Source organism: Triticum aestivum, chromosome 5B (genome assembly GCF_018294505.1).
Source record: "Triticum aestivum cultivar Chinese Spring chromosome 5B, IWGSC CS RefSeq v2.1, whole genome shotgun sequence".
NCBI lineage: Eukaryota > Viridiplantae > Streptophyta > Magnoliopsida > Poales > Poaceae > Triticum > Triticum aestivum.
In genome coordinates, this window is record NC_057807.1 from 220622678 (window position 1) to 220630258 (window position 7581).

The window sequence follows — 7581 nt, forward strand, 5'->3', positions numbered from 1 at the left end:
ACGCCTTCGCGGTTAAATTGCGAATCTCGTCCCCATGCTTCCATGCGAGGCTTACCTCTCTTTTTCTTGTTTGCCAAAATGATGTACGTCCTCACGACCCGGCCCTAGAGCAAGCCTCAGCAGCCGCTGGTATGTCAGGTCGTGATGCCTGGGACAAGGCGAGGGGGTGAGGGGCACGAGAGTCGGTGAGAGCCCCCGAGGCGCGATGCTCCTGGAGCACCCCTTTCGACATGCAAGTGACTGACGCGAAAAAGAGCCGACATGCTTCACCACGGACGTAGGGAGAAGGCATTCCAACCGGTAATGGCGTGCCCCATGAAGTGGTTGTACTTAGCTTTTCGCAAACGGTGGCGTAGATCTGGCCGTCGCTTGCTTGCTACTAGGCCTCCTGAGGCGATGCGAGGTGCTATCAGTACGACGTCCAAACTCCTGGCTCCTGAACCCGCTGCATGTTAACAGGTTACAAAGTATAGGGGGCGACGCGCGCTTTCTGACCAACTCGTGATTGTTCCGTGAGGAGACAAGGCACCAAGGACTTGGTGAGGTGACGTGCATGGGGTCGTCCCACGAGTCAGAGCTCGATCACTTGGGTTTATCAGCGCAGCAGGGATGGACCCGAGCACAGACGCCATGCCAATAGCCCCTGCTCATGTGTAGCGAACCGACCTCAAATGGTCAAGCCTCTGCGTATCTGTGTCATCCCTGGATCGGTATGCTGGCACACATAGTACATCAATGTATATATCAAAGTGCAATCACATGTAAAAAAACGTAAAACTGATATATACCTCATAAGTCTCAACGGAGATAAACAAACGGGTGTGGAGTCCCATCAACACCAATGGCAAGTTGAGTGTAGATAATTACCCTACAACATAACTCTTACCCATCATAGAAATTCCTGCAACATAGGACGTTGCATCCCTTTAGGTTAGTACATTGAATGTACTGGCAAGTCACATCATGAGTATACTAAACCTATTTGTACATGCAATTTGGCTAGTGGGAAGCTCTAAGTTTTGTTTTGCACAAAGCTAGTTTTTTCCTAGAATAAAAGATATTATTCTACCACTATAGTAATAGCATAGGATGAGTTGGCAAACCCAACTCGATCCATTCCCAAGTTTCATTTAAAACCCAACTGTTTAAATTAAGGGTGATGAGATCTCCCGGCATTTCCACCACTAGATGCTCAAGTTGTCCGTAATCAGGGACACGGCTAATCGATTAGGTTGACGCTCTGCAGAGGTTGCACACTTTCCCCACAGGACTCGACCACCTCCATGATCGGAAGATTGAGACATAGCCTTTCGAAAGTATTGCCCCTTATCCCACGGATAGGCCGGTACACCTACTCATTCTACATCTGCTAGCTTATCCCGGAAGGGGTCACATAATCTACTCAACTAAGCCAGAGCCCATAATGGCTTGTGGCTGCACACGTAAGCTTCTAGACATGAAAATACATTTGATCTCTTTGATCCTGAGCGAACGGACCACTAGTGGTGCACCACCATGGATTTCCCATGCATGCCCCACTGTACTTCGCCACCATTCAAACCAATTTTCGCCCAGGTAGTTCATTTAAGTCTTGGTTCTGATTACTACTTTGTCACTCATGTCTCACCATTAACACTTCCCAATCCACATCTACATTAGCGAGGCAAAAATAAACTTACACGATGGTGACAAAGGTTGTATAGTTTAGGCCTACCTCAAATGAACTACTAGGTAAGAGCATAGCCATCTGACATAAAATTCCTATCATGCAACCCTACCGCAGCGGACTAAGTACACATATAAAACATAGGTAACTGAAAGAAAGGTCAAATGTGAACTTGCATGGTAATAGTTGAAGAAGATTATGTCGCTCTCAGAAATTTACTTAATAGAACTACTCGTCACTCTCTGATAAAAATCTTTAAAGTCAAACATTGCATTCATGTAAGCAATCATTTTGGAGAATCAAATGACATGCAACATGAAAAGGCTCAAAAAATCCAAATGAACACACAACACACTTAACTATAAAAAAATACTAAGTGCAAAATAACATGTGACATGAGGTTCAAAAATGTGACGTGAACTATGGTGCATACAAGGCATATAAGTGAAACTATCATGGAGAGATCCTAGTGTGTGAAAAATATTGTGAGAATGGTCCAAGTGATAGGGTTGGGCTATGGTGATAAAGTGCAAAAAGAATCAACTCAAACTGAGCTACAGTTTAGGAGATATGGCCATTTGAAGTTCGAATGCAAATCTGAAATTTCAAATTTTAATCTGACAAAAGTTTACAAAAATTATACCAGTGGATAGATCTAAACAATATGAAGAATTTGCTGCTGGTTTCATTGAATTTGGGCCTATGGTTAAAAAGTTGTAGCTATTCTAAGTTTAGGGGCTAATCTGCTAATAAAAAGGACTAAACAGATTGCCGAGCTGCGTTCGCCGCGGAAGCTTATACAGTGAACGGCCACTAAATTAAAAAAACAATTGCCACGGCTAAACTAAAGAAAACCAACAATCGATTTTAATCAAAACTGTTCGGTTTAAATGAACCGCGGTTAACCGATCTAATACAAAAAAACGAATGGGAGGGGGCAATCGTCTTATAGAACGACGACGATGAATAGCAAACAGTGGCGCTGGCTTCGGGCGGTGGGCGGGGCGGCGGCTGCGGTGGCCTCCTGTCGTGGTTCAACACGGCCACCTATGGGGCCATGGGAACCTTGTGGTTCGGCAAGGGGGAAGGGCGCGTTGCACAAATAGCGGAGGCCGTAAAGCAGCATGACAACAATGACACATGCAGTTTTTACCCAGGTTCGGGCCGCCGTGAGGCATAAAACCCTACTCCTGCTTTGGTGGATTGATGAAAGGACCGTGGTGGAGACGCAACACTCAAGCCCGACAAAGACGCCTTGGGATGAGAGCAGCTACGCGCGTTGTCGTGGGGAACCACAGCCACCTATGAGGCTACGAGCCCCTTTCTGGTTCGGCGGGGGGATGGCACATTGCACAAAGAGCCGAGGAGCGTGACATAGCACGATAGACATCACACGGGCAATTTTTACCCAGGTTCAGTCCGCCGCAAGGCGTAAAACCCTACTCCTGCTTTGGTGGACTGATAGTGGATTGTGGTGGAAAGTGTCGCGCTCTTGCCCGGCAGGGTCGCCTTGGGATGAGAATGGCTATGCGCGTATGAGTACACAAGGGTCCGAATCCTTTCTATGGTTGCCATGGGCCTCCTTTGATAGATCAAGGGGTCACCACAATGGAAAATCAGTCATTACACACTGATTAGATAGCAAATAGTGCTATCATACCTAACTCTGAAGGCTGACAGAGTGCATTAAATGCGCCGCTCAATGTCACATCATAGCTTGCCCGGCAGGCTCTGCCGGGCCATTTTGCCAGCTCGGCGCCTACTCGCTCGACATGTCGCGGGACGAGTGTCACTTGTAGGTATATTATGTAGGAGGTGGCCTCCATGTGGCATATAGCAGCCACTTAGTCACCCTGGAGCTTGACACTGCATTGATCGACAACGTACGTCATGGTGAGGTGGTGCGATGAAGTGTCTTGCCTTTGCTAGTCCCGGCAGGCCTACCGAGACGATCCAGGGGGATTGCTTCCGATGATAACCTTGTCTTCGCCAAGCTCTCCTGCCCGGCAGGGGAGGTTTTTCCGTTAGTAGTATCTCGCCCCTCTAGCTAATCTTGCCCATCTTTGTCTGTGCTTGGACCCTCCAAGGGGAACGATCCATCTTGCTTGGACTGATCATGGTGTTGTGGACTTGTCCTCGTACCTGTGCACAGTACAGGCAACTGACCCAGGGTTTGTTGCACTGACGGAAGCCCCCGGGCCTGGCACGAACGCGCCGCTGGGCGTCGTCAGGGTAGGCCCTAATCAGTGCACATGCAAGAGTGCAGCGGCGGCTTCGTCCTTTGAGATCTTCTTTGCTTCTTCATTATCTTGAGCCCGGGCCAGTTTCTGGTTTTTCCGCACGTCGGTTACACCAATGGTGGCGGGACCATTCTTGTAATGGCCCGTGAAAGACTTTAACGCATGAGCAGTTAACCGCCAATTCACTCTTCCCACCATGCCCTTATCCTCAGCCACGTATGCCGCATGCATTGAGCGGAGTAGGTAACGGAGGCGCGTGGTGCAGAAGAGCATCAAGGCAGAGGCCCGGTCTTCTGGGATTGGTGGAGGAGAGCGGTGGTTACCCATCAGGGAATCAGGCCCCATCCCCCAGCTCACCTATAAAAGGAGGAGCGTGGGAGGAGTGGAGGCATTCATCCACATCCCTCTCTTCCTCCATTTTGCTTCGTCTTGAGTATTCTGGAAGGGAGAGCCCGGGGTCGGGCCCCGGGACCTAGCTTGGAGCTGATGATGCCAAGAAATGGTGCTGGCGCTCAGGGAGTGGGTCTGGTCCAAGTCCAAGGCAAAGGGCTTGGGATCGTTAGAAATCCCAGTACTGCCCCGTTGCTTGGAATTGGGGTCGATGTTGATGAGGAGGGCGCCTTCCTGCCTGCCAAGGTGGGGAGTGGCGTGTTTTGGGCATCCTGGTTGCTCCCGTTGCTGGTCATCTCTCCGGGGAAGGCGACGGCTTGTGGGTCCGGTGTCTCCTTGCAGTGGTGGTGAAGGAGGGGAAAAAAGCGAGGGACGGCAGGGAAGGCGGGTGATGGGGCGTCAGGTCGGAGTATGATGGCATCGACACCTTCGTAATGTATTGCCGACCACCCCATCTTCCTGATTCCCCCTTCCCCTCCCCCCGGCACCACCATCTCCAGTCTCTTTGGGTGATAGCCGGGGAGAGATGTTCCCTTGGTGCCTTCATCCCCCTCCAGCAGTCTTCCAGCTCAGTGTTGGTTGTTGATTCCTGCATTGCTCTAGCTGGGGCTTCTTGCTGGTCCTGGAGGTGACGACAAGGGGCACCATCGAGCTGCCCTCCGAGTCCCTCCTTCGCAACCTCGCCACTCCCGACCTTGTTAGGCTATGCCCGACGCTGTGATGAGATTGGGGTGGGCTCCTGCTTGGGGCACTTCCCTAGTCCTCTTCCCTTCCCACCGTAGTACCTGGTGGAGGGAAAACGAAAAGAGGAGATCATGAGACACTTATCTTTTTTCAATCTTAAATCTGTAGGCAGTTGCCCAATTTTAGTTCAAATAATGTAATCTCTTGAATCCATGTTTGTATCTGTAAGGTTTGTACTGGTTTGAAGCATATTATAAGTGCTGCATAAGGCGCGGCTGTCGGGCCCTATCTCACAAATTTCGTCCAGAGGCTATTATAGGTGTTCCGTCACCTTATTATTGGGCCAGGCCCACGTAATTTCCAAATACATAAGTATAGGCTGTTTTTAGAATTCGTATGTGTGGGGAAACAAGAGATAGGGTTGGTTTCGGACCCCTCTTCCAAGGGTCACAAAATTCCCCCTACTCCTCCATATATACAGCCCTTAGGGCGTCGTTTAGACTTTGGGTTTTGTTTAGATTAAAAGTTCGCCATAGCTGTAACTCCGCGTACTTCGTTTGTGTTCAACGACCAGACCAAGACGTCCCAGAACCCCACCTTGATCAATAAAGCTTTCCTCTTTTATCGCAATATCCAGATTGCAATTTTAGTTTCTTGCTTGTTCTTTGTTTGCTTGTAGGAAATAGACCCTCGTGGTCAGGTTGATCATGCTTCGGCGTGGTCAATAACCTCTCAGAGTTGGTTTAGCGATTGCTAAGGCGCGACGTCCTCGCACGTTCGTAGTCAGGTCGTCAAAGTCTACTCCATCAAAAACGATAACCACCATCTCATCGAAAGACGGGACACCTTTGCCTCTATCAAGTGGTATCAGATTTCCAGGTTGCTCGGTGAGATTTTGCAGTTTTTCATATTTTAGATCGAGTCTGTTCTTCATACCTGCAGTCCACGAAAAAGCCAAAACAAAAAAAATTAGGGTTAGTTCATCATATCCGAACCAATCTGAGCCTTTGCATAATCTTTTTAGAGTTTTGCTTTGTTGAATTTTCGGTTGCATCGTCGTGTCTAGTTGCTGGTCTTATTGTCTTGTCCTTTAGAGTTTCGAGTTCTATTCACAAGTTGTCACACCGCCCCCGCACCATCGTCATCACCGTTGCCATATACCACCATCGTCATCACCGCCGCCATATACCACCATCATAGTCACCGCTGCCATATACCACCATCGTCATCACCACTTCCATATATCACCATCGTCATCGCTGCTGCCATATACCAACACCGATCTGAGTCCATATACCCACCACCGATCTGTATCCATATACCACCACTACTCTGAGTCCATATCATATTAGGTTTACTTTCAAGATCCATATGTTTCCAGATTTGTGTTTTCTTCTCTGAGTAGGTTTCGGATTCCATCAATCTTTTGCCATGCCATAGAAGAGTTTGGTTTCCAAAAAAACAGTCTAGAAACCACCCTCCATTTAGGCCCAAAGTTTTTTGAAAACGCACTTGTCAAAAAATTTCTAGCTCTCCTATTTTTAGGTGTTTCCGAGCGTTTTGAGATAGGTGCCATTATAGAAAGTTTTTTTTTTGAGTCGTTTCCAGTTTTTGGTCTCGACAGTCAAAAAAAATTGGTCGCAAAAATTTCGTGTCTGTCATGTTATCTTGACTTGGGAAGGGTTTTGAGACACTCGCCATTATAGTGATTTTCCGCAAAAAAAGAGGAGCGCAAAAAAAAGAGCGCAAAAAAAGAGGGAAAAAAATCAGAGAGTGCTCCTCCCTTGTTTACATGCAGCACCGTGATTTTGTTATTGTTCTAGGCTCGCGTCTCTAGTGTGGTCTAGCCTAGGACCAACATAGTACCGTCATTGAGCGTTTTTTTAACTTTGCATCTCTGAATTGATTATTGTTGACCCTTTTTGCTACCATATCATAAGCCTTCCCAGCTCCACATATATCTACGTCGTGCGTATCACTCTCCCAAGCCATTGCTCTATCCAAGCTTTGAGAGTTTTGACAACAACGGTTGCCGATCACCACCTGCTACTGGGTAAGTACTGGTAAGAATTTGAGATTCGCTTGACGGATTCGGGACACACCAACACCACTTCCTAGTAGTCTATAGGATCATATTCTTGTGTCTTTCTATTGTTGCTAACCATGATAGGATCACAAGCTGATGAGACTGATTGGGAGATCATGACGAACAAACAGCTACATGATAAATTTTCAGCAAATGATGAGTGGATAGGTGCAAGATGTGCTAAATAGATTTGAAGAGGCCATGGAGAAGATTGATGGCATTGAGAAGACGTTTGACACAAAGCACGATAACAAGTTTAATGAATTGCTCGCGCGTCTTCCACAACCACTGCCGGCTGCACCTGTCGCACCTCTACAACAACAACAACAACAACAACAACATCAATAACAACAACAACAACAACAACAACAACAACAACAACAACAACAACAACAACAACAAGAACAACAAAAGCAGCAACAACACCAGCAACAACACCAGCACCAGCAACAACACCAGCAGCAGCAACAGCAACAATAGCAGCAGCAACAACAACAGCAACAACAACAGCAGCA